Genomic DNA, 25,298 nt, shown 5'->3' on the forward strand with positions numbered 1-25,298 from the left:
TCTTGCTACCAAAGCCTATACTGAACACACCTGGAGAATGTGGAGGAAATAGACAATTTCCTAGACAGATACCAAACACCAAAATTAAATCAGGATCAAATATATCATCTAAATAGGCCCATAACCCCTAAAGAAATAAAAGGGATCATAGAAAGTCTCCCAACCAAAAAAAGCACGGGACCAGATGACTTCAGTGCAGAATTCTATCAGACCTTCAAAGAAGACCTAACACCAATACTCTTCAAACTGTTCCACAAAATAGAAACAGAAGGAACACTACCCAACTCATTCTACGAAGCCACAATTACACTGATACCAAAAACCACACAAAGATTCAACAAAGAAAGAGAACTTCAGGCCAAATTCCCTTATGAATATCAATGCAAAAATACTCAATAAAATCCTTGCCAACCGAATCCAAGAACACATCAAAACGATCATCCACCATAATCAAGTGGGCTTATTCCCAGGGATGCAATATATAAGGAAATCCATCATTGCAATCCACTACATAAACAAACTCAAAGAAAAAAAAACCATATGATCATTTCATTAGAATGCTGAAAAAGCATTTGACAAAATTCAGCATCCTTTCATGCTAAAAGTCTTGGAAAGAACAGGAATTCAAGGCCCATACCTAAACATAGTTAAAGAAATATACAGCAAACCAGTAGCCAACATCAAACTAAATGGAGAGAAACTTGAAGCAATCCCACTAAAATCAGGGACTAGACAAGGCTGCCCCCTCTCTCCATATCTTTTCAATATAGTACTTGAAGTTCTAGCTAGAGCAATTAGACAACATAAGGAGGTCAAAGGGATACAAATTGGAAAGAAAGAAGTAAAATTATCACTATTTGCAGATGACATGATAGTATACTTAAGTGACCCAAAAAACTCCACCAGAGAACTCCTACAGCTGATAAACAACTTCAGCAAAGTGGCAGGTTATAAAATCAACTCAAGCAAATCAGTTGCCTTCCTATACTCAAAGGATAAGCAGGCTGAGAAAGAAGTTAGAGAAATGACACCCTTCACAATAGCCGCAAACAATATGAAGTATCTTGGTGTGACTCTAACCAAACAAGTGAAAGATCTACACGACAAGAACTTCAGGTCACTGAAGAAGAAAATTGAAGAAGACCTCAGAAAATGGAAAAATCTTCCATGCTCGTGGATTGGCAGGATTAATATAGTTAAAATGGCCATCTTGCCAGAAGCAATATACAGATTCAATGCAATCCCCATCAAAATCCCAAGTCAGTTCTTCACAGAGTTAGAAAAAGCAATTCTCAAATTTATCTGGAATAACAAAAAAACCCAGGATAGCTAAAACTATTCTCCACAGTAAAAGAACTTCTGTGGGAATTAGTATCCCATGCAATAGTGTTAAAAATTGCATGGTATTGGCACAGTGACAGGCAAGTGGACCAACGGAATAGAATTGAAGACCCAGAAATGAATCCACACACCTATGGTAACTTGATCTCGACAAAAGAGCTGAAAACATCCAGTGGAAAAAAGATAGCCTTTTCAACAAATGGTGCTGGTTCAACTGGAAGGCAGCATTCAGGAGAATGCGAATTGATCCATTCTTATCTCCTTGTACTAAGCTCAACTCCAAGTGGACCAAGGATGTCCACATAAAACTAGTCACACTGAAACTAATAGAAAAGAAACTGGGGAAAACCCTTGAGGACATAGGCACAGGGGAAAAGTTCCTGAACAGAACACCAATAGCTTATGCTCTAAGATCAAGAATTGACAAGTGGGATCTCATAAAATTACAAAGTTTCTGTAAGGCAAAGGACACTGTCAAAAGGACGAAACAGCAACCAACAAATTGGGAAAAGATCCTCACCAATCCTACATCTGATAGAGGGCTAATATCCAATATATACAAAGAACTTAAGAAGTTAGATCCCAGGGAACCAAATAACCCTATTAAAAAATGGGGTACAGATCTTAACAAAGAATTTTCACCTGAAGAAATTCGGATGGCTGAGAAGCACCTTAAGAAATGCTCAACGTCATTAGCCATTAGGGAAATGCACATCAAAACAACCCTGAGATTTCACCTCACACCAGTCAGAATGGCTAAGGTTAAAAACTCAGGAGACAGCAGGTGTTGGCAAGGATGTGGAAAAAGAGGAATACTCCTTCACTGCTGGTGGGATTGTAAGATGGTACAACCACTATGGAAATCAGTCTGGCAGTTCCTAAGAAAACTGGACATGACACTTCCGGAGGACCCTGCTATACCTCTCCTGGGCATATACCCAGAGGATTCCCCAGTATGCAATAAGGACACATGCTCAACTATGTTCATAGCAGCATTGTTTATAATAGCCAGAAGCTGGAAAGAACCCAGATATCCCTCAATGGAGGAATGGATACAGAAAATGTGGTATATATACACAATGGAGTACTATTCAGCAATTAAAAAGAATGAATTCATGAATTTGTAAGGCAAATGGATGGAACTGGAAAATATCATCCTAAGCGAGGTAGCGCAATCACAAATTGCACATTGAATGCAATCATTGATAAGTGGATATTAATTAGCCCTGAAGCTCTGAATACTGAAGATATAATTAGCATATCAAATGATTCCCATGAAGAAGGAAGAAGAGGGCCCTAATCCTGGAAAGCCTTGATCTAACATTGTAGGGGAGTACCAGGACAGAGAAAAGGGAGGGGGAAAGATAGGAGAATGGATGGAGAGAAGAGGACTTATGGGATATATAGGGAGGGGGGAACTGGGAAAGAGGAAAGCTTTTGGATTGTAAACAAAGAATATAGAAAATAAAAATATATATTAAAAAAACCCACTGTGTGGCAGTCCATAAATATGCAACTCATAATTGATTTTGATCAATAACTGAACAATATGATCAAATTTCACAAATTTCAAGCATTAAAATTGTCCTCAAGGTAAATAGAAGACAAAACTGATCTGAAATACAAGTAGCAATTTTCCCTCCCTAAGTAAATTTGGGGTTTATATCCAACTGCTCATTTTTTGCATTCACTGGCAAAATTAAATTTGCAGACAAGAAGATTATCTAATGAAAAAAATAAAATAAGTCTCAACATGATCACAACATTCTGCGATCACTATCATGTCAACACTTGCTCAACCTGGACTCAATTAGAAAAGCTTAATTTTCAAAAATGTTTTTGTCTCTGAGAATGGTTATACATACTAGCCAAATAATACTTTCCATCCTTGTGAGACATATGATGTCAGAGATCAGGCAAATTCTCTCTTTAAAGGGAAATACCTGCTTTAATCTTAGAATAATGGAAATATTAGAGTAATCTAATTAAACCAATTAAAATACCATACATGAGCTATGATCTAAAACAAACACAAAAGAAAATGAAAGATTTTTCTATTGTAACCACCATTTTTCTCAACTCTAGATAAAGCTAGACACACCACTGAGAGAGAAAGGGAAAATTACTGAAAGGCAATTTAGCAAATCTAAAACCTTTAGTTGTTGTATAAATTAACAAACTCTGCATACAAAGCAAAAATGATACAATAACCTTTGTGCTTTGATGTCATCTATCTTTTTTAATGAATATGTTGGCACATCCTACAATCAAAGAATCAATGAGTTTGAGTCTGGCCTGGCTTATACACAGTGGTGTAATCAAGCAAATGGCTAACTTATGAATTTCAAGTGTCTCAGTAAGCTTTGTGCTCCTTTTTGTCCAAAACCTATGTACAACTTTAAGTATGAATAAGGCTTTTCATTAAGGAACAGTGCTCTGCCCTTCTGTGATCTCCTGAGCAGGCTGAATTGGAATAAAGAACCACAGCCCACTGTAACATACCACTACCACGAGAATTCCACAAATGTTCTTCCAAAGTTTCTTCTCAAATACTACAGGTTTGGGCCAACCAACACTAATAGTATTAGGACTTTTTAATATCACATTTCCTTTCAAATAATTAAAGGGTTTCTTATTGTGAGGACCTATTTTTGTTTTTTACAGAATACTCATTTATACTTGAACTTATTTCATAGCTTGAAATGTCAGGTATTAAAAACAAAGATATTTATATTTATGCATTTTATCCTAGTTCTCTTAAAATGTAGTTCATGGACCACAAGCATCAGAATTATCTAGATGAGGTTCTGTGCTTGTTTTGTGGTGTTTCTAGACATCTTACTCTAACCCAGTTGGCCTCAACCTAGAGATCCTGCTGCTTTAGCTTCAGGAATGCCTGGATTGTAGGTGTGAGCTATCACAAACCTGTGACCAAATCTATCTTAAAATGCAGGTTCTTTTGACCAGCCACCCTACTAGAATAAGCTGTGTTTTATGCAAAATGGACCAAGACAATTGAATTTCACGGAAACCCTTTGTTTTAGACCTCTGGCCTACGACTTAAATTTTTTTTCTGTCTAAAATATATTTAAGTATCAAAAACATTATGCCTCAAATAATCAAAAGAAATGGTGATGCCTATAATCTATCTTCTGAAAGCCCAGATGAGGATATCATTGCTTCTTGAAAGCTAACTCAGTTGCACCCGCCCACAGTAGAGTGGTAGAGCCTCAATAATCTCAGGACATACCAGAGTCCCGTTGATCTATTCATAAGACTTTAAGATGTTTTACTTTTTTCTTAGTAACTGTCTAGAGCAGAAACTGCTTAAATCATATTTCTATTTCAAATGTTAAAATCATATTCAGATTGTATTCTACATGTGACTTTGTAAGCACGTTAAGAACAATTGGTTTAAAAACAGAAGGAAGTGATAAAGACTGGTATTGTAGAAGTAGGAATGGCACTTGCATTGAGCTATGCTTTTGACAGTACTAATGTTTGCCAGATACGTCCTCCTACCTCAATCTTGGACCAATTTTGTAAATATATTTCATAATCCTTTGAACTTTAATCCTTTCTAGAATGACTGTATTTTTCCCTCCATTATTTTGCCCTGGTGTTTTCCAGGATGAGTCTTAGATCTGAAGTCAAGTTCAGTCCTTCTTACTTGCCATGTGACCTTGGTAAATCCTCTAAACTTGCTAAGTTTTAGTGTGCTCCTTTGTGAAGCAGGGGTAAAATGGTCCTGAGAAGTTAAGCATCCCTCAGATGCTACGGTGAGCATGAGCACAGGTCTAAGCTGATTAACCTTAGACCATCACTGAGTAGAAAGAAGGAAGACATCACTAAGAGGCTACAGGAAGCCGAGTTTAAAGCCCACACTGTGACCTGCCAATTGCTGTGCCTTCACATTGCCCTCGGGGTTGCTAGCACCTCCTCAAACTCCAGACTTGCCAGAGGAATATCAAATGAACTAAATGAAAATGGCCTGCTCCCCTGAATGTGGTATGCTCCTAACAGGTGAATGTTTCTAATAAGCTGGAGTAAAGCTGATAAATTAATGGATTTTGCCGCTGGGTGTACTTTCTATTTTATTCCTATATTTTAAAAGTTCAAAGTATAAACACACCAAAGAAAATAAAAATGTCACAGTTCTAAAATCCCTTTTAAACTACCACAGTGCCAGATATCTGGGCTACTACACAAGACTACTTTCTAATCCCATTCAACTGTGCTTCATTTGATGGGGAAGGCTGCCTCTCTGTGGTAGAATATGATTGTGACATGTTTTCTGGGGGACAATTTGTATATCATTCCTTTTTAACATCTAAAAATCTGCATAATACTTGAAAGCACAAAGATTTAAATACAGTATTTTGACCATTATCATATGTTTACTTCATGTTATAAATGTCTTTGAACCTTAAGAAACAGCCTTACTCAGCTAGGAAAGATGGAAAGGAAATGGCATTTGTACAAGTAACAGATACCCGATGAAATAGGTTTGCTCAAATAGAATGGTCACATTAGCTGTCTCGTTTGAAAATAGAAGTCATTATTCACTTTACACTGAGTGACCTCTACTGGTCAGAAAGACACATTAATAGACATCATATCCACCAGAAAGCAGCTGGTGTCTTAATTTTGCCAACAACTGACTCATATATACTGTGTCATACATGTTGCCTGCTGGTCACTTACAATAAAATCATACAGAGATGTCCCATAGCTCAGATACTGAAGACAAGCACATAGATCAAGTAAATAAATTTTAAAATCCTGGTTTCTTGTTCTTCCTCATGGTGACAATTTTTGCTTGAAAGGAAAGTATACATAAAAAGTCTTACTGTATGAGATGCTTAGGAAAGAAACAGACTCTATAAAAAAGGGGGGTCTCAATATTTTGATATTGTTAAGTATACACCAGCGGACAGACACACATTTATACCCTGTTAAATGAAGGCCAAACTGGTTCTCTCTATCATAAACTTGCTTCATTACTCTTCAGAAATAAAGGATTTATTTAATTAAGAATAAAGACACAGAATTAACATATATGTCTCTAAAGCAGAATTTTATTTTTCTTTCAGAAACAAAGAAACTAGGAAACAATAAAGAGAGTTGCAGTAAATCTTTCCCTAAGAGTTCCATCACCAGTGTTACACAAACACCAGTACAGAAACAGCAGATTATTTCCTTGTGGTCTTAACAGAGGTCAAAACGTGAAGTGTACCAGTAGAAACAACAAAGAAGGTTGCCTGCAAAAAGTTTTAATGAAGAATATTGTTATAAATCTTGCCTGCTAATTATTATAAAATCTCCTTCCCTTCTTTATTTTTTTTGCTTTTTAACGACGTCCAAGGGGTGGGGAGAAACAATTTGGTTTCTGCTTCAGCTGAAATCTATTTATATGCAAATAACTTATCCATTATTACTGTGAGAAGAGACTTGTGCATAAAGAGAGAAATAAATTATCACTAGAAGCCATTAATGAAATCTATTTCAAAACAACATTTTACAAGAGCCTTCACTCATGTAATATTTGTTTAAGCCTCGAGGGGAAATGGTGAAATTCTGCACATAGATGAAACCTGATACTACAGTATTTCCCATGCCAATTTGCTTTATATAATGCATTTATCCTTTGCTTAGAAATGACAAACGGCACTCCAGGACATCTCTTTAGAGAACTTCACCAATGAAATCAAAACCGGTGTGTGTATCATACAATTGCCAGACTTTGGAGTTTTCTCTGTTGTGACTGTTACTACTACCATGGGTTTAAAACATCAACATTCTTTTTATTCTGCAACAGTAGCAATGTGCAATGATATGAGTATAAGAAGAAACAAGAGTCCTACAGGACAACTTGAGTTTCAGGAGAAGAATAAGATGATAATAAGAGGCCTATAATGTAATCTGATATGTCCTGTCCCTTTCCTGTTTGGATTTCTTTGTTCTTTAATTTATAATTTCCTTTTTTGGAGAAAAGTGTCCCTCTATTAAAGTAAGTGCTATATCTTTCTTCTGGCATCCTCTTAATTCTGCATAAGATGTCCAAAATGGAACTGAAATCCTTCATCTTAATGTAAGCTATTTTACTTTTGACCCTTTTTATTGCAACATTATTCCCCGATATTTTCTCCTAGGGTTTTCTACTTTTTATCTTTTATCTTTCAACATGGTACTTTGTAAGGACCTAATCTTATTTTCTTCAGTAAGAGTGTCATAGTAAACACTATGTCCTACTAAAATATTAGTCTTTAACCCTTGGGTTGTGTAACATCTATACATTTAAGTGTCTTCATATGTGTATGAGTTTTCCTCTATTGTGATCAGTTTGTTTTGATTTTATGTGAAAGCAGCATTTTATTAATATACAAATATTTGTCTTATGCAATGCAGTGAATACTCTAATTATTCATATACTCTTTACTTAGCTTTTTCTGAACTTTTATTTTTACATATTCTTTTTAAAAGAACTCCAACAGAAATCATAAATCATTTCACTCACTAATTAAAGTGCTAGCTTTATGACATGAAGCTGAGAGCACCTGTTGCTCCTGCACAGGGTCCAGGCTCAGCTTTCAGTAACCACATGGACGATCACAGCCATCTGGGACTCCAGTTACAGGGGAATCCTCCTGACCTCAGGAAACAGGCACTCATGCAGTTTACATGCATGCATGCATACAAAACAATTATACACATAAAATAAAAGTAAAAATAAATTGCTGTAAGGGACTATAAGCTTTAGATTAAAGCAAGCTTATCTTTTCTTCAAAGGTTTCTCTTTCTCCTGTGGTTCTATTTAACTTTGTCAAGAAGATACAGTATAAATAAGTATCTTTGTGGCAAATCCGAATAGAACAGAGAACTCATTAAAAAAGGAAAACCTACAAGGCTACAGATGTGATAAACCATACATTGTAGAAGAGACAGTGTCTTCAAGAAATGATATGGGTAAACACAGATATCCACACAATGAAGAATAAACTAGATTATATATTCCCTCACCCTATACAAGATTTCATTAGAATGAATCCACGACTTTAACATAAGACCTGAAATACTTCAAGATACCAGTATTAGGAAAGGCTTTCTGTAGAGGACTACAATAGCCCAGGAAATAATAGTCCACACGGACAAATAGAAATTAAGTAGTTTCTACCAGCAGGGAAACCAACCGAGTGAAGAAGCCTGTGGAACACTAGGAAACCTTTGCCTTCTGTACTTTTGATTGAAGATTAGAACCTAGAATTTATAAAGAACTCAAATGCTCATCTCAAGAGAAGCAAATACTGCCAGGCAGCGGTGGTACATGCTTTTAATCCCAGCACTTGGGAGGTAGAGGCAGGCGGATTTGTGAGTTCAAGGCCAGCCTGGTCTACAAAGTGAGTTCCAGGACAGCCAGGACTACACAGAGAAACCCTGTCTCGAAAAATCTTGAAAAACAAACAAACAAAAAGAACAAAAAAAGAGAGAAGCAAACCACCCAATCAATAAATAGGCCAATGAATTAAAATAGACAACTCCTAAATTAAGAAATACAAATGGCCACTACTATTTGAAAAAGTGTTCGTCTTTAGCCACAAGAGAAACACAAATTCAAACTGCCCCCCTTCCCAGCGAGAAAGGCTGCCATCAGAGAAACAGGGGCTTGTCTACAAGAAAACATAGCTTGTAATGGGAATGGAGCGTAGTTTATTCTTGAGCAAAACATGAGTGACCATGGCCCAATAACATCAACACAAGTTGCTTTAATAGACATGTGCCATTGTGTGTGTGTGTGTGTGTGTGTGTGTGTGGTGAGGGAGGGTTACAAGAGACCTTATTGACTACAGAATAAGGAAAATCGTAAACTGAAGCATTTACCAAATGCTTGTGTTTGAACACTTGTAGGCTGGTAGCAGCTAAGCAGGGAATCTCTGTAAACTTTGTCATACTATGAGCACATTTTTGGGTTTTGGGTCAGTGTAGGTAGCACTCTGCTAAGCATATATTTTAAATGCTTTGATTATTACCATGATATTAGGTCACAAAAGCTTTATATTTTAATTCAAATATGGGGATACTTGCACATGCACATTTATTGCCTCAGCAGCCAATATTATGAGGAAATGGACCAGCCTAGATATCCATCAACAGATGAATGGACAAAAATTCATAAAACTATGAATTGTATGCAGTTTCAAAAAACAACAAAATCATGATTTTTGTATAGCAATAGAACTAAAAATCATGTTAAACATTCCAGAACTCAGAAATACAGCTACTACATGTTTTTTTCTCATGTACTCTGTGTGTCTGTGTATGTGCATGCATGTGTGTGAGTGTGTGTGTGTGTGTGTGTGTGTGTGTGTGTGTGTGGACATTGGGAAGGAAAAAAGAGTCCTAAGGCTGAAGAGAGAAGGGTTGGTATACAAGACACATAAACACACAGATAGGGCCAACAGTATGGGGGAACGATGAGAGAGGGGGGAACATTAACAAATCATTTTGACATCTCTGTATAAAAATGTTTCAATGAGCTCTCTCATATACTAATTTTAAAAGCAATAAAAAAGGAAAAATAGTGGTATAGATTGTAGCCTTTAACATGTTAAGAAAATTGTAGCCATGATTTTCCATTAATTATGAATTGATGAATACATGATTAAAAGCTAGCTTGGGTGACTTTTTATTACATTAACTCTTCAAAGAGTACAACACAGAAAACAAAAATTCTCTAAAATGCACTGTCACCGAAACGCATCCTGCCAAACCCCAATGTATTAGTTCTTCCCTTGGGCACCTGGGCAATGCTTGAGGCAGCGTCCCCCGGCCCCCATGTCACAGTCACCATGCCTCACAAATGGCCGAGCGAAGCAGAGTGCGCAGAGAAAAGAGGCTACGGGATTGTGTCCGGAGAGCTGTCAAGAGCTCCACACATTTATCTTCACAGCAAACCCTACTGATCCATGTGTGTCCCCCTCTAACATACAGAGTTGAGAGCCAGACCTGTTAACAAAAGAAGTGACAAAAATCTCAAATTTTACCCAGTGTGTGGTGTGGTGTTAAAAGCCTACAATCTCAGCACTGGGGAGGCTGAGAAGGAGGAGTGGAGGAAGAATTTGAGGTTAGCCTGTGCTACACTATAGTGTGACATCATCCCCAAAACAAACAAACAAGCAAACAAATGCCCCAAGTTTGAAAGTTGAAAGTGTTTCTGGAGAAGCCTGTGGTGATCATGGCAGTGATTTTCTTAGTGCCCTTGAGATCCATCCACACTTAAAAAACTTGCTAAGAGGATATGTTTCTGCTACGGTTTCTAAAGAGATACAGTTACCTTTAACTGTAGAAGAAAGAAATGTTGTGTGTATGAAGCTAACTAAATGTAGCAAAAATGTAACCGCCTAGTTTCAACTAGTAAAAAAACCAAGTGGTTTTGGGTTATTTTAGTTTTGTTTCCTTCTGTTTTTTTTTTTTTTCCCTTCTATAATGAATCTCAAGATCATGACTTTTAAATCACAAAGAAAAATAAAACATCCTGTGTTCTTTCAGCTTCGTCATGGAGGGAATTTTTCTTCTTTGTGTTTGAAAGACTTCTGTTTTTCAGGAAGCACTTTGCTGAATTGTGTTCAGTGTTGCTGTGTGTATCATACACATGTACACATACGGACTACATAGATAACTACACATACACTGCATCGGTGTCACCTGATGCCTTCTCCAGGAGATGACTCTCAGTCAGTCTCCTATGATGCTTCCTAAGCTTGACAAGAAGGGGTAAAACAAAACACGCAGAGCGTGAATTATCAGCCATGCTCCAACTCATCTCTGTGGCCTGTGTTTCTAAATCTATGCCCTGCAGGGAGATGGAGAGTTTTGAAAAGATGTTATGATAAGTGAAATGCCCTGCACAGGCTTGGGTTTCTGAAAATTGGTCCCCAGCCTGCAGTGCTATTTAGGGAATTGCCCAAAATTTGAGAACTACGGTCAAACATGAAGAAGCAGGTAGCTGGGCGTGAACCTGGAAGGCAAGCATAAACGTCCTCATCTGGGCAGATGTGACAAGGAGTGACACAAGGTCATGCCAACACAAACTGAGCCACCGCGCCCATCAAACTGCAGCCATGAGGATCCCATGGCAAATAAACCTCCCGCCCTCTTAGATTCCTTCTGTCAGGCATTCTGTCACAGAGGCGGAAAAGTAACTTGTACAGGTATGTGCAGATGAATTTAAATTCCATAGTCATAGGAAAGAATGAGCACGAGGCATGACCATTTACAACCTGTTCTATAATAGTAGAGAACATTGAAAAAGTAAAATTGTATAACAAATGCATTATACATATAACAATATCTATAGCTTTTTAGCTTTGCTGTAAAACAACTGTAGATAAAAGCATGATATTATAGTGTCACATAATAATCTGCCATCTGATGTTTTCATGTTAGTTTAATATTTATTATATTAACAGTCATATTCTTTAATAATATTAACTTAAATTTAAATATACTACCTATTATCTATTCTCAATTACCCAGTGAGAGTTTTGCTGTCATTGAAAGAATGACAGGTTTGCTCTGTGAAAAGTCTAGAGTCAGATGAGGATGACAAGATCTGTTTTACCACTGATCACACACACACACACACACACACACACACACAAAACTGAAACTACTTTTTCTAAGCATTAGATATTCCCCGTGGGTTTTTTCTGCAGAAGGAACAATTGCATATGAAGTTAATAGCTATCACATTTAATTCTGTTATCAAATAAATTTGAGGAAACCTAGAACAAACAAACTGCTGTTATGTAAATTACATTAGCAACTTTTTATTTCAGAATAGCTATAACAATTTTTCAGTTGTATTATTTCCAAGTTGTGATAGAAGTAATATTCGGTGCTGTTAGTAGTGATACAATGTACACAATCTCTGAGCAGGACTTTCTTCTCCATAACTATCCTAAAAATCTTACTTACTTTCTCTTTTATGGTATCATATTGATTTTTTCTATTGCCTGTTAAAACTTCATTTAACTAAGAAAAATGACAATTTCAATTCTGACTATATCTATTCAAGCTGCTGACACAAGCTGAGGAATACTTTATATATGAAAATATCAATATGGAGTTATTTAGCCTAGTTGAAAAGCTTGAACATACCCGTCTATAGATCTTATATTTACCTACAGCACTAATATACAAAATACATAAGATGTGCAACCAATAGCAGATGAAGAAAACCCTAATTTAAATAGGTAAGGGACCTACATCTGAATGATTTTTTTCCACAAATAAGGTTGTACAAACACACACAATAAGTGCATAAAAATATCCAGTGTTATCAATTATTATAGAAATCAATAGCACAATAAACAGAATTATGTACTTATTGGGATATGCATTTTTAAATAATTAATAGTGGTTAATGTCCGGAAAGTTGTGGAGGAAAACAACTCATTTATACTATGTGTAAGAATGAAAATTGGCATAGTCATTGTAGAAAACACATCAGTGACTCCTCAATGCTTAAAATGAAACTACTCTATGACTCAGCATTTGTCTTCTAAGAAAAACCCAAAGGGAAAAAAAGTGACTTCCACATAGAGATGTCTGTACAGTCCTGTTCATTTACATATTATTTATACCAAATTTTATATGATAAAAAGCGTCCATATAGAGATAGCAAGTAAATTGTTTTGTAAATATACAGACAAACACAGAGAGGGGATTGTTATTCACCCTGGAAAATAGAAATCCTGGCAACTGGAAACAGCATGGATGAATCAGAGGACTTATCAAAAAAAAATCTCTACCATAAATATTATATAATCTGTATTATATAGTACTAGTTTAAAGCTTTTTGGTGCTATCTTGAACACAAAGAGGAAAAAAATTTATCAAGTGCTACCTTAAGAATATTCCAGTGGATAGATAAACAAAATTAGACTATAAATAAGGTAACAATACAAAACTGAATATTATCAGTACCATTATTTCTCAGAAGTTCCAAATAAGCAAGAAAACTTATTGGCAGAATTAAAAAGGTCACATAAGAAAGGGTAGTTTAGATTGACATGCCTAAAACTGGGAATAATAGTTTGCTAATTGAGTTCAAGATACTCCTAAGTAAAAGAAATAAGTTGGAATTCTGACAAAGCAAAAGCATAATTTGAAAACAAAACATATTTCTAACATTAATTAGAAATGTCTAATTTAATCATATGATATAACACAAAACTTGATGTTGGGAGAATGGAGAATTGAAAAGCCAGAGCAGGCACGCAAAGTTCAGGCCATCAAGACTCAGCTGAAGGCCATGTATTTACATAGCAACGTGTCTGAGAAAATATGAATGGCATAATCGGACCTGTGTGTTAGACCTTTGAACCACTTGTCTTTCCACACATGAGAATAATAAGCAATAGCTTCTCAGATTACTGTATTCCTTCTGTCTTCAGTAATGGTTCTTATAACTTAAATTTAACAGTTATACTCTTATTGTGGACAGCATTTTGGATAATGCATGATAAGCTATGACAGAACAAGCCACAAGGCAATGATTACTGGGTCTCCTCTGGAAGTCGCATGATTCTTTAGTTATTGGGAGGGAGCAGAGAAGAGCGTCACTACTATCCGGAGGCACTGCCATCATACTGGGCACCCGCAAAGAGGCACTTTTAATAATAGTTTAACTGGATGAGTTGGTTAGTTATGATATATTTCTATTACCAGAGTCAGATTTAGATCAAATTATAAAGTTCAGGGGGAAGACAGCAGTAAATTCCTTCTTCTTCATCATCTAACAGTGTTAATTTAGTTATGGGAGAATTTTCCCTTCTGGGTAATGCTAGGAGGTATTTCCAGAAAGCCCTCCTTATAAAATTGCCTGTCCAGTCAATATATAAACAGGCTAACAGTGGTTTAGGAATAATTTATGAGCTTCTACTAATGGTTCAAACATGGGCTTAAAATTAGATGTTAGTTTGGTGAAACTTAACATTTAAATAGAGATCACCATTCAAAACTATAAGTGTAGAGAAAATGTCCCTAACTGATCCAATCAAGTCAAACACACCAGGAAAGAGCGACTATGACTATATTTAATACTATTTAATTTTAAATAAGTCTATTAAATTATATATTAATTTCTGTACAAAAGGAATTTTTAAACTAAACGTGTTTTTCATTTCCCTCTTAGTCTGTTGATTTCATGAGAAATCCCATCATATTAATTAATAGGGCTTTTCAGATATGTTATAATAAAATGTTATGGCCTGATATATCTAATTAAAATCAACAGTTTGCCATGTGACATTGGCAGTAAAGTTAATAATACCATGACTGAATTGTCTGAACATGGATGGGAACACATACTGCCAATTCAGCAAGCACTTACCTGAGGAGTGCAGCCGACTTCCTATATGCCGGTTTACACAGGGCGTCACTGCCCAGTGTATCTACACTAAAATCCAAGTAAGAAACTAGAGCAAAGTTCACAGGATTTGATGTTCATAAAATATTTATCTGAGTCATTTAAGTATGTGCTAAATGTACCAAAGTGGGGGTCCGCTAAATCTCACTTACTGATAACCATTACTGGAAAAAAATATGGAGATAGTGTTAATATCTGTATTCTAATCACCAAATAAGACACATGAGCAGACAAGGGCAATCATTAGAGCCAATTTCTCTCTGGGACTTAAGCGCCTCCTCCCTAGCTCTGCCCTTTTCTGCATGATCCAGTAGCCGTTCTGTGTGTAACCTGTAACCACTGCATCAGCAACAGTTTGCTCCGTACAGATGGTCACCTGAACATTCTCAGTCAGTGGCATGGCTAAGTAAAGAGCTATGAGGCCGACACACCATGGGAGTGACAAGTGATATTATGGCCTTATTACTGAGCATTCAATGTATTCTGTTACCTTATACATAGAAAAAGTATCAATTTGGATCTTTAACATTCTAAAATGAAAGCTTTTGACAAGTTTTAAAATTGCACATGGCTCTGTTGTACCGATGCTCGTGCCAAGCTCACACAGTATAATATCAATACCCTTGTCTTCCCAGGCGCTATGCGGTGGTACTCCCTGTATGGTGTGCTTGTGCTACTATTCAGTCTCATAGTTAAAACTTCTTCTGTTGGCAAAATTATTAGCAAAAACTGAAGAGAATGTTTTCTATAAAGTGAAACACAGAGAAGCAACTTTAGCTGAGTAGGAGAAGACAAGAAAACGCTGGATTCTTGGGCTGTGTGATTGGAAGGATAAAACTGTGATGTGGAAATGAAGTCCAAATATAGGCAGGCAAATGTCTTTTTATTTTGGCATGTGTGTTTATGTGCGTGTGGGAATGTGTGTTCATGCTTGTAAACATAAAGCTGGAGTTAACATAGACTACCCCCCCCCCATCATTCCACTTTCTGTCTTGAGGCAGGGTCTCTGGCTGATGCAGCTGGTTTGAACAGCTAGCTTTCCTAGGGATTGTCTGTCTTTGCCTCCCTAGGGCTGGGATTACAAGTAGCTGTTGTGCTTGCCTGGTTCTTTTGTGGGTTCAGGGAATGCAGACACTCGTCATGCCTGCAGGGTAAGCAATTTATCTATCATAATATTTCCAGCCCTAGTTAACCAAGATATAAGTGTCAATCACTAGCAGAGAATAAGGGGGGGGGGGGCTTATTCAAGAGGCTTGACCTAATTATTTTGGCAGATAATCTTTCAGTTTTGTTACCTTTTCCTTATTATTTGCCAAAGTCTAAAATATCCCACCTACAAATGAAGAATCTCTAAAATCCTTCAACACATTTTCTGATAACTGGGTCTATTACATGGATTCTGTCTTATGGATTCTCTACAAATGTGTAAAAGGACAGAAACTTTGATGAGTAAGGAAATGGAGGTAGAACAGTATGAATGATCTCTCTCAGAAGAGATTGTACAGAAATCAAAACAGGCACTGACACACAGAAACATAGATACACACACATTTTCCCATGCACTCTCACACTATACACTACACAAAAACTTCTCTTAAAGACTTCTCTTTAGTCACAGAGCTAAGGATGGTTATGTAATCAATCCTATTAGAGAAAAGGATACAGAAAGGATTATTTAGCTTTATATCCTCTATAGCTGAGAAAGCACAAGATAAGATGCATCAGACACCAAGTCTGAAGTATTACTGCTAAGTAGGAAGATAAACCCTTAGTACACATGCCTCGTAGTTTTAATGTGAATGCTATTATTTTGTCATTGTTTGACTTAGTGAAAATGGAATCTTATTAAAGTACACAGTAGATGCCAGATAATAGAAAGACAAGTTAGAAAGCACAAAAAGGTTAGTGCTTTGAAAGGTAATTGAATTGCTACTTCACTAACCCAAAGAGTTCTGACAAGGGCAATTTCACTTCTGATTTGAGAAGGTTTCTAATTACAGAAGGTATAGAGCAAAGGGCTAAGGATAAAATATTACATTTCCCAGTGATTGGATCAGGGTCAAGAGGATTTTCATGCCCTAGCCCAGAGAGTAATCTTTTAAGTTGTGGTCTCTAAGATAAGGCCGTATAAAGTGGTCATAGGCGATGTGGGGATGAAGGAGCATCATTGTATCCCAATAAAAGTTTCTATATATCAACATTAAAATTTGAATTCCATGTAGAGCAGTGTATAACAGTATTCTTGTTTTGTTCTTTTTGAGACATCTTAAATATACAGGTTGTATGAATATAACCAAGTTTGGTTTAGAAGCCTTCACTTGGCGGCTCCTTACATGAGTACGAGTTCTCATAAATTGACATGCTTACATCCAGTTCCCCGGTACAATGAAAAGATTTCTAACTAACATCCCATTAGATTTAGATGTCTGCTTTGCTTTCTGGGATGGAGCCTTGCATAAAGTAGTGGTTCTCAATCAGTTTCTATAAAATTCACTACGAGGAAATTTAATGTGTTGGATCAAGCCAGTGGATAAAGGAGACAAAATCATCTGCATAGTTACCTGGGGATAAAAGTCAGGTTTATACCTGCTGTTTATGTTGCTTTAGTCAAACATGAAAGCTTCCATCCATGATAAAGCAAGAGAGGCAAGTATTATTGCCCTCTGTGTATCTCTTGCCAGACAGACTGAAAAGTATGCATGCCCACTACATTTTCTGATTTAGTATTACTGTCAGTGACTTCAACCCATCCATTATTCACCGTTTTATTATGTATTCGAGTAGATAATTATCTTACAAGAAATATCAAATGCTTAAAAGTAAGATGATGAAAACTTATGGGCTTAGATCAGGAAACAGCTCAATCTGAATTGATGAATTTACAAATTAAATGGAATAATTTAGTGAACATTTTATTAATGTGTAGGAACTCTGAATAAAAATGTATGTAGGATCTGTTATGCACAGGATGACCCTACTTGGCAGTGGGCATAAACAAGAGATGAATTAAAATTCCTGTCTTGTGTGATTACAGATGGGTTGCCACACCGAGAAGTACAGCAGTGGGGGAAACAGGCTGCTAGAGCTTCCTTAGAAAGTAATATTTCTCATTTTCTCACTGACAGTCAAAGATAATTACCAAGAAGTACACAGAACCCACTGCAGGAAACACTTGCACCTAGTATCTCCTTTCTCTTGCTGTACCTCACATGCCTGTTCATATTTTAAATCTTAATCTGTAGTCTCTTCCATAAACAATCATTGAGTATGTGGTTACCAGCACTGGGAGTCCTGGGACCTGTATAATGAAGAATGAGTCTAGAGCAGTCGTCATCATACAAGAACAGGAGTCCGGTGTGAGCTGAGGTTACAGTAACATTACAAATCATCTTCTGGATAGACCTGGTTTGTTGGTTTGTTTGTGAAACAGGTACTACTCATTACTACAGTGCAATACAGGAAAGAAATTGGAAGTCAAACTGAAAATATTTCTACTAAGGAATTTCTGCCATAAGGGATAATGACAAAAGAGTTTGGATGTAAGAGGGTATCTTGAGAAACGAGGCAGAAGAGCGAAGTGGACAGAAACCCCTGACTTCCAGCTAGCACGCAGTCACCTCAGGAGTTTGCTCCATGAATGTAAGTGGCTAAGAATTCCTCTTCATGAAAGTACTAAGAGAAGAAAGTCCCAAAATGGACGTCTAATTTTAATCACTGACTCAACCTTCTGGCTGCCCCGGCTTCTGCCATACCCCTCCCTGCACACATCACTCCCCTCCTAATTTTAAGGACTCAATTCAGCTTGTCAGGAATAATTTTTCAGAATTCTGGAAGATCAAATTCGAATCAATGAGAAAATGATTTATAATTTCTAAGTACTTATTTTTATTTATAGTTTATAAATAGCACTGGCAATTACTACTTTATACAATTCCTAATTTTATTTTTATTCTCTAAGATTTAATAACATTTACTATTATGCACATTTTTAATTATATGCATTTTCTGCAGGATAATATTCCATAGAATTTTTTATAAATTTTTTTCTGTAGCTAATATTTTGTTATGGCACCCCTAAATATAGGTTGAAGTGTTCTCTAATTGGCTTGGTTATTTCCCATTATGAAAAAACATGTGATCCCTTCATCCCAAAAAGGATAAACTGAAGATCAGAAAGGTTATGTAAGTCAGTTATTCGTGTTAAAACTAGATAAAGAAGAGCTTCTCCGGCTTTCTGTGGGAGAATTTCTGACCTCCCTTTCTTCGCCCGTGTGGATTGGCGCCCATTTATTGGTCCTGGAAGAAAGAATGCAGTGCAGTCTCTCTGCTCTACTTAAGCACTGGTTCCAAACCCGCAGAGGGAGAGCCCCACTCTTGGCAGTAGCTCGCAGAGTGCTCTGCGGCTCAGACACTTCACATCAGCCCGGCTCAGAACGAGCCCGCACTGCACCCTGGGAGTCAGGGGGCTCGCTGCAGAACTAATGCTTACATGCCTGTTTCCCTTGCCAAGGTTTAATTTCCTCTTCTTTTATGTGTAGAAATGCTGAAATCTTTTTGGGCTCTGTTCAGATCTTGTATCCTTCATAAAGCCTTTTCAATCACAATAACCCCACTCTAATCTTTTTCATTCTCTGAATTCATAAAACCCTTTTCAGATGAATACAAAGTATCTTCCCATTAGAGGTAAACTATCTCAATTATTCACTCCCATGTCAATTTCCCTGCAATGCAAAGAAATAACTGTACTGACTGCCCTCATTTCAAAGTCATGAATGTAAATGCTGTACTTTTTCCTGTGGTTAAATAAATACCATAATCCTGGCATTTGCAAATGTACTTTCAGATGACATTAAATTAGTTTGAAATGTATTTATCATACTTTTATGATAACTTTTTCATTAATGCAATGCATTTTATCATAACTATTATGATAACTTTTTTATTAGTAATAACTCTCTTTCCCCCACTTGATTCAGCCCCTGGTAACTTATATTTTCTGACTGTGCAATTGTTTATTACAAATACCTGAAGATATCTCACATAGGAGGGACTTTGTGATAGCTGTTCATTGTGTCTAACTTATTTCACTGAACATAGCACTGTAGAGGCTTATCCGTGCAATAACATATAACAAAATTTCACTTCCTTTCATACATTACTAGCATTCTCTGGGAGGTGATATGCTCTTTTGATCCATTCCTTGCTTGATGAACAAAGGCTTGCTACTTTTTTGCCATGGACAACATTATACAAATTTCCACTAACATTTCTAACTTCAATTAATTTAGATTCCCAGAGTTGAAATGTTCAGGTATATGGCAGTTTTATCTTCAAATCTTATAAAACAATAAAACTTCCCCACATTTTACATACCACTTTATAAACCACTAAGATTGTGCAAAGTCCCTTTTCTCCAAACTTCTGTATCTTAAAAACAAGTTTCTATTATAAGTTACGGGGTTTGTACTGGGTGATATTGATGATGCCCTATCTGGAAGTGTGTAGAGTCCCTTCTAGCACAGTGAATACTAGTCAGCAGGTGTGATGCTTCTAGATGGTCATGCGCAGTCTGACTTCTCTGTTTGATGGCATAAGTAAATGTTGTCTTCAGCAGTAGGGCTTGTCTGTCAGGTTGTGGGAGGCAACCAACAGCCTTGGCAAGAAACTGATGAGTCGTGTGCTCCTGGGACCACTTTGGCCAATGACTCAACAGGATGTAACAAATTCTTGGCACTGGAGATTTTATTTAGTGGCTTGTCTCACCTACGATTTAGTGACTTCATTTAATTTTTGTTTTTACCAGATACGTATATTTGAGGAAGCTTCTAGTATAGTAGATTTCCATGTAATTTTTCAAGTTGCCTTAGTGTTAGTTGTCCCTCCCCATAGTCCCTCCCTTATCCTTCTTACTCACCCCCTTACTATGTAACACTCCTATGTGGTTCCCCTCTATCTCTCCATAACATTGTATTCTATTTATAATTCCTTGTGAGCTCCTCCAATCCTTACGCTTTCCTAACTGCTGTGGTCAACAGATTAAATACCATTGGTCATGCTAAAATATCTTGTTTCTGTCTTTGCTCAATATAGATTTGAAACACTACTCAGTGTAAATAGCTAACTAAAAAGTAAACTAAGAAGAAAAATAAGTTAACATCAAAGTTTCTGTTTTATCTTCAGACTTTCTAAACATGCTCTATTTGTGATATATTTAATGAAAAATAACATAATTCTAATTATTAATTTCATTAATCTAGTAAAATGAGTATACCAATTTCTCTTATGTAAAGTGTTCTTAAATCTAACAGAGAGTGACAGTGATATTTATAAGTAATTCAAGCATGCCTTGAACAAAATAGTTATAAGTTGAGAATCTAATACTCCAAATACTGCCAAATATTCTGCCTAAACTATTGGATAACAGGACGCAACAGTGTTCATGTTGCATGTACCAATTCTTCTCTGTTGAAGCCCATAGTACTGTGCTCTGTCACTGATATTCTTTACCTATTCTGACATATGCCTATTTCCCACACATACAGACTACTTTTTTTATCCCTCCTAGTATGAATTGTCCATTTCTTTAAGAAAAATAGAACATTTGCATTCCTTTCATTTACTTTCAATTTTATTTGAAATGTTTATAAAATATTGATCTCTGAGAAATCAGTGTGCAGCTAGATTTGACTCATACTAGATGAGCTAAAACTCCTCACTAATTGATATTTATTTATACCCCTAGATATGCTCCATTGAGGATGGGCTCTATGTTTGTATTAGAAAATGATCCTCACTTCTACAGGTACTCAACCAAAAATTAAACATTCAGACCCAATTGTTCAAAGGGTACACACATGAGAGAAAGCATGTGACATCTGTCTCCCAGGGGCCATGCAGAGGGTGTCCTGACTGCCCTCAGAGCACAGCTGATAGAATGGGGGAAATGCTGAGGGTGGAAAGGTTTAACCAAGCATGGGAACTGGGGGATTGGAGAAATTAAAAGGACAGGACAAAGGGTTAGCCAAAATGAAGAAAATATGGAAAAACCGTATATAGAAGCCTAGATGCCAACTAAAACCATAAATTTAAAAACTAATAGTTAAAAGGGAGATATCCTGCATGACTCAGTGACCCTTCTTCTAGACACTACTGTTCACTGGGCAGATTCCACTGTCAGGTGTGCGATACCTCTCTATGGGTTGTTGGTCAGGAAGAGCACAGGGTCCTCCAATTCCTCATAGTTGTTGACCAGAACCACATAACAAAGACCCTATTGCTTAAAGGACCCTATTGCTCCTGTTGGAAGACAAGATGAAATCTAACTCTGAATTGGAATTTTCCTCCCTGGTACCTTGATTTCACAATGCTGGAAAATGCTATGAAGGCTCCTGGGATATAAATTTTACCCAGCTATGACCTCCACAAACTATAGTGCCATCCTCTAGATCAAGATTTGCCTACTGGTGTGACAGTGACATGACTAATATAAGAGCTTAGTAAGGGTTTTCATTGCTGTGATAAAACTAGAACCAAAAGCCATTTGTGGAGGAAAGGCTTTATTCGACTTACACTTCCATAGTGCATCATTGAAGAAAGTTAGGGCAGGAATTCAAGGCTAGAACATGAAGCAGGAACTAAGGAAGCAGTCACAGGCAAGGCCACCTTACGGCTTGCTTCTGTGACTGGTTCAGTTTGCTTTCTTATACCATCCAGCACCACCTCCCCAGGGCTGGCACTGCCCACAATTGGTTGGACCTTCCATAACAAATAGTAATTTTTAAAAAGGCCACCTAAGACTTTCCTAAAGGCAAACTGATCAAGGTATTTTCTCAACTGAGCTTCATCTTCTCAGATAATTCTAATATGTATAAAGCTGACTAAAAGAAAAAAATATCAGGTGTAACCAGCCGCCCTCAGGCTAGTGCTGAGACCCATTCTACACTACATTTGATTGGGGCTATAGTACAAGACTATGAAGTCACCACCCCTATGGATAATTCACTGTTTTTAGACAAATTGGCATGGCTCAGAATTGCATCCTAAATATTATACCCATAGGCAAATGCTACTCTCGCTCTTCAGAGAAGTTTCTCTTTGCAATGAGAAGCAGTTGTGGCTTGTGGCTGCTCAAGGTGCAGAGAAAATGTGTTGAGAGGGCATTCAGCACTGAACAGGGCATTTATCCCAGCCCGTAAGGCTTGGGGAGCAGAAAGAATGCACTAGCCAGGAGGAAGCAAAAGAGTCATGACCCGCTTTCTTCAGGACACAATATAACCACTGAGAACAGGTTCTTGCGAGCTGCAGCTATATGAACAAGAGTTCCAAAGACTGGGCTTGTTAAGAACCCGTCATAGATCTAGGAGGCATTTATGGAAACCCACTCTTCCTCGATGAACAACCCGACTACTGGCGGATTCTTGGGTGATAACAGTAATTGTTTTCCATTGTGAACCCAATAATAAGCCTACCACATTCAATAAATAGTGCAAGGCCCATGTTTACATAGGCAGTCCTTGTTAAAGATCAGTGTGTTAGAAACAAAAAGATATGAATGTGGAAAACACATGAGGGGAGGATGCATTAGGTTTGTGTGCAAAGATGACAAGACAGATTAAATTGAAGTTTTAGAAGATCCTCTTCTGAAGACATACTAATTTAGTCATATATTAAGAATTCATATCTTTGGTCAGTGTTTCATTTTGAATTTTTAATAAACATAATCAAAAGTCTGACACCTGGCTAGGATTTGCATGATGGAAAGTCCACTGTGACATGAACTAACCTTTCAAATCTGGAATTTCTCCTGGGTTTCCATGTGGCTGTTTCTATTCTGGATATATTTTATCATTCACATTTTCTTTCCAGCCTGTCTCTTTTCTAAAATTTCCACATTTTTAAGTGTTAAATAATCTTTATTTGATATCATACATAAACCACAGTAAGTACCTTTCAGTGGTAAAAGGCAGCATCTTTGATATAGGGAATTATAATCAAAACAGCACTGTCAAAAATAGGCCACTACTTCCTGGTGTTTAGCCATTGCCTATAAGCGGCCAGTGAACACAAAATGAATTACAGGTGAGCCGGGCGGTGGCGGCGCACGCCTTTAATCACAGCACTTGGGAGGCAGAGGCAGGCAGATTTCTGAGTTTGAGGCCAGCCTGGTCTACAGAGTGAGTTCCAAGACAGCCAGGGCTATACAGAGAAACCCTGTCTTGAAAAACCAAAAAAAAAGATGAGAGAGAGAGAGAGAGAGAGAGAGAGAGAGAGAGAGAGAGAGAGAGAGAGAGAGAGAGAGAGAGAGAGAGAGAGAGAGAGAGAGAGAGAGAGAGAGAGAAAGGTGAGTCTTCTTGTTTCTGAGTCACTGATAGAATTTTGCCAGTATTTAAACATATTCATATACCCAGTAATATAAATCCAAGTATGAAACTACTTAATAGGTTTCAGGTGACATCCATATTTTATGGAGAGTGAAAAATTACTAATTAAGTCCAATCTTATCTTGAGAAAGGAAGAGCAGTGGTAGTCTGTGTACCACCAGAATTGTTACTTTTAAGGAGATTATATCCACTTTACCACAAGTCAGTTATACTTAAATCAGGACTGTCCAAAAAAAATTGTTAGCCATTCATCATGTATGAATTAAATTATGGTATACATTAAAAATCGTAAGACATTTGTTTTATAATAAATAAGGCAGTGGAGTTACTCATTAGTAGCCTTTTAAGATAAGCTATTAGGTCTCCCCTTTCTTTCTTCTTGATTTCAGCGAAGATCATTTTTGTTCCAGGGATGTACTTTTTGGGATCCTCCAAATACTCCATGAGGGCATCCTCTGCCAGGGGATGCCTTTGTTCTTGTTGGCATTTGTGTAAGTGAACCCAGCTGCCTGAGCTGTCTTCTGCCCGGACAGACCATGGAGATCTGATCCAGTCTCATCCTTGCCTCCACAGTGTGAACAAAAATCTTGCCCTTTTCAACATCACCCATTCTTAATTCACTCCTGGCTGGTCAATACCACAAATGTCCCAACCAGAAGACAGAAATACTACTTCCTGAATTTCCCCCTTTTATATATGCATTTCTCTGTAAAAATTATTTCAAAGCCTTCTACTATTTAAGAGACATAAATGAATCAATTCCCAGATATAGTCCACCATACCATATTGTTATGTTTTATTGACAAATCATTAAAAAATTAAAAGTACAAAAGAGATTTGACTTGAAACATAGATAATGATAATTCTCTATACATAAAAAATGTTGTCACCATTTCATGAAGAAATCAGTATCTCTGAACAGATGTTCAATAGAGTCCTTGGGTATATTCCTTCCTCTCATTCAAGAACCACATAAACATTTCCTCAACTTTTTATTCTTCCTTATACTTTCAGTGGAATAAAACTAGTTATAAATTATCAGCAGAAAAGGTTAAACATTTAACATTAAATAGGAAACTTGGAAGCTAAAGTTGGGAAGAAAAGAGCCGCACGTTCTCCCTCACGTTCTGATCCTCGCCAATAGTGTA

General features: G+C 37.0%; 1 protein-coding gene and 1 pseudogene across 1 annotated transcript in view; both read right to left on the reverse strand.

Moving 5' to 3' along the window:
• Stpg2 (sperm tail PG-rich repeat containing 2) overlaps positions 1-25,298 on the reverse strand; it is a 499,721-nt gene that overhangs the window by 209,638 nt on the left and 264,785 nt on the right. The gene's annotated exons all lie outside the window — the stretch shown is intronic.
• Positions 11,415-24,760, reverse strand: LOC127682449 (cytochrome c-like; annotated as a pseudogene).

Source organism: Apodemus sylvaticus, chromosome 4, assembly GCF_947179515.1.
Source record: "Apodemus sylvaticus chromosome 4, mApoSyl1.1, whole genome shotgun sequence".
Lineage (NCBI taxonomy): Eukaryota > Metazoa > Chordata > Mammalia > Rodentia > Muridae > Apodemus > Apodemus sylvaticus.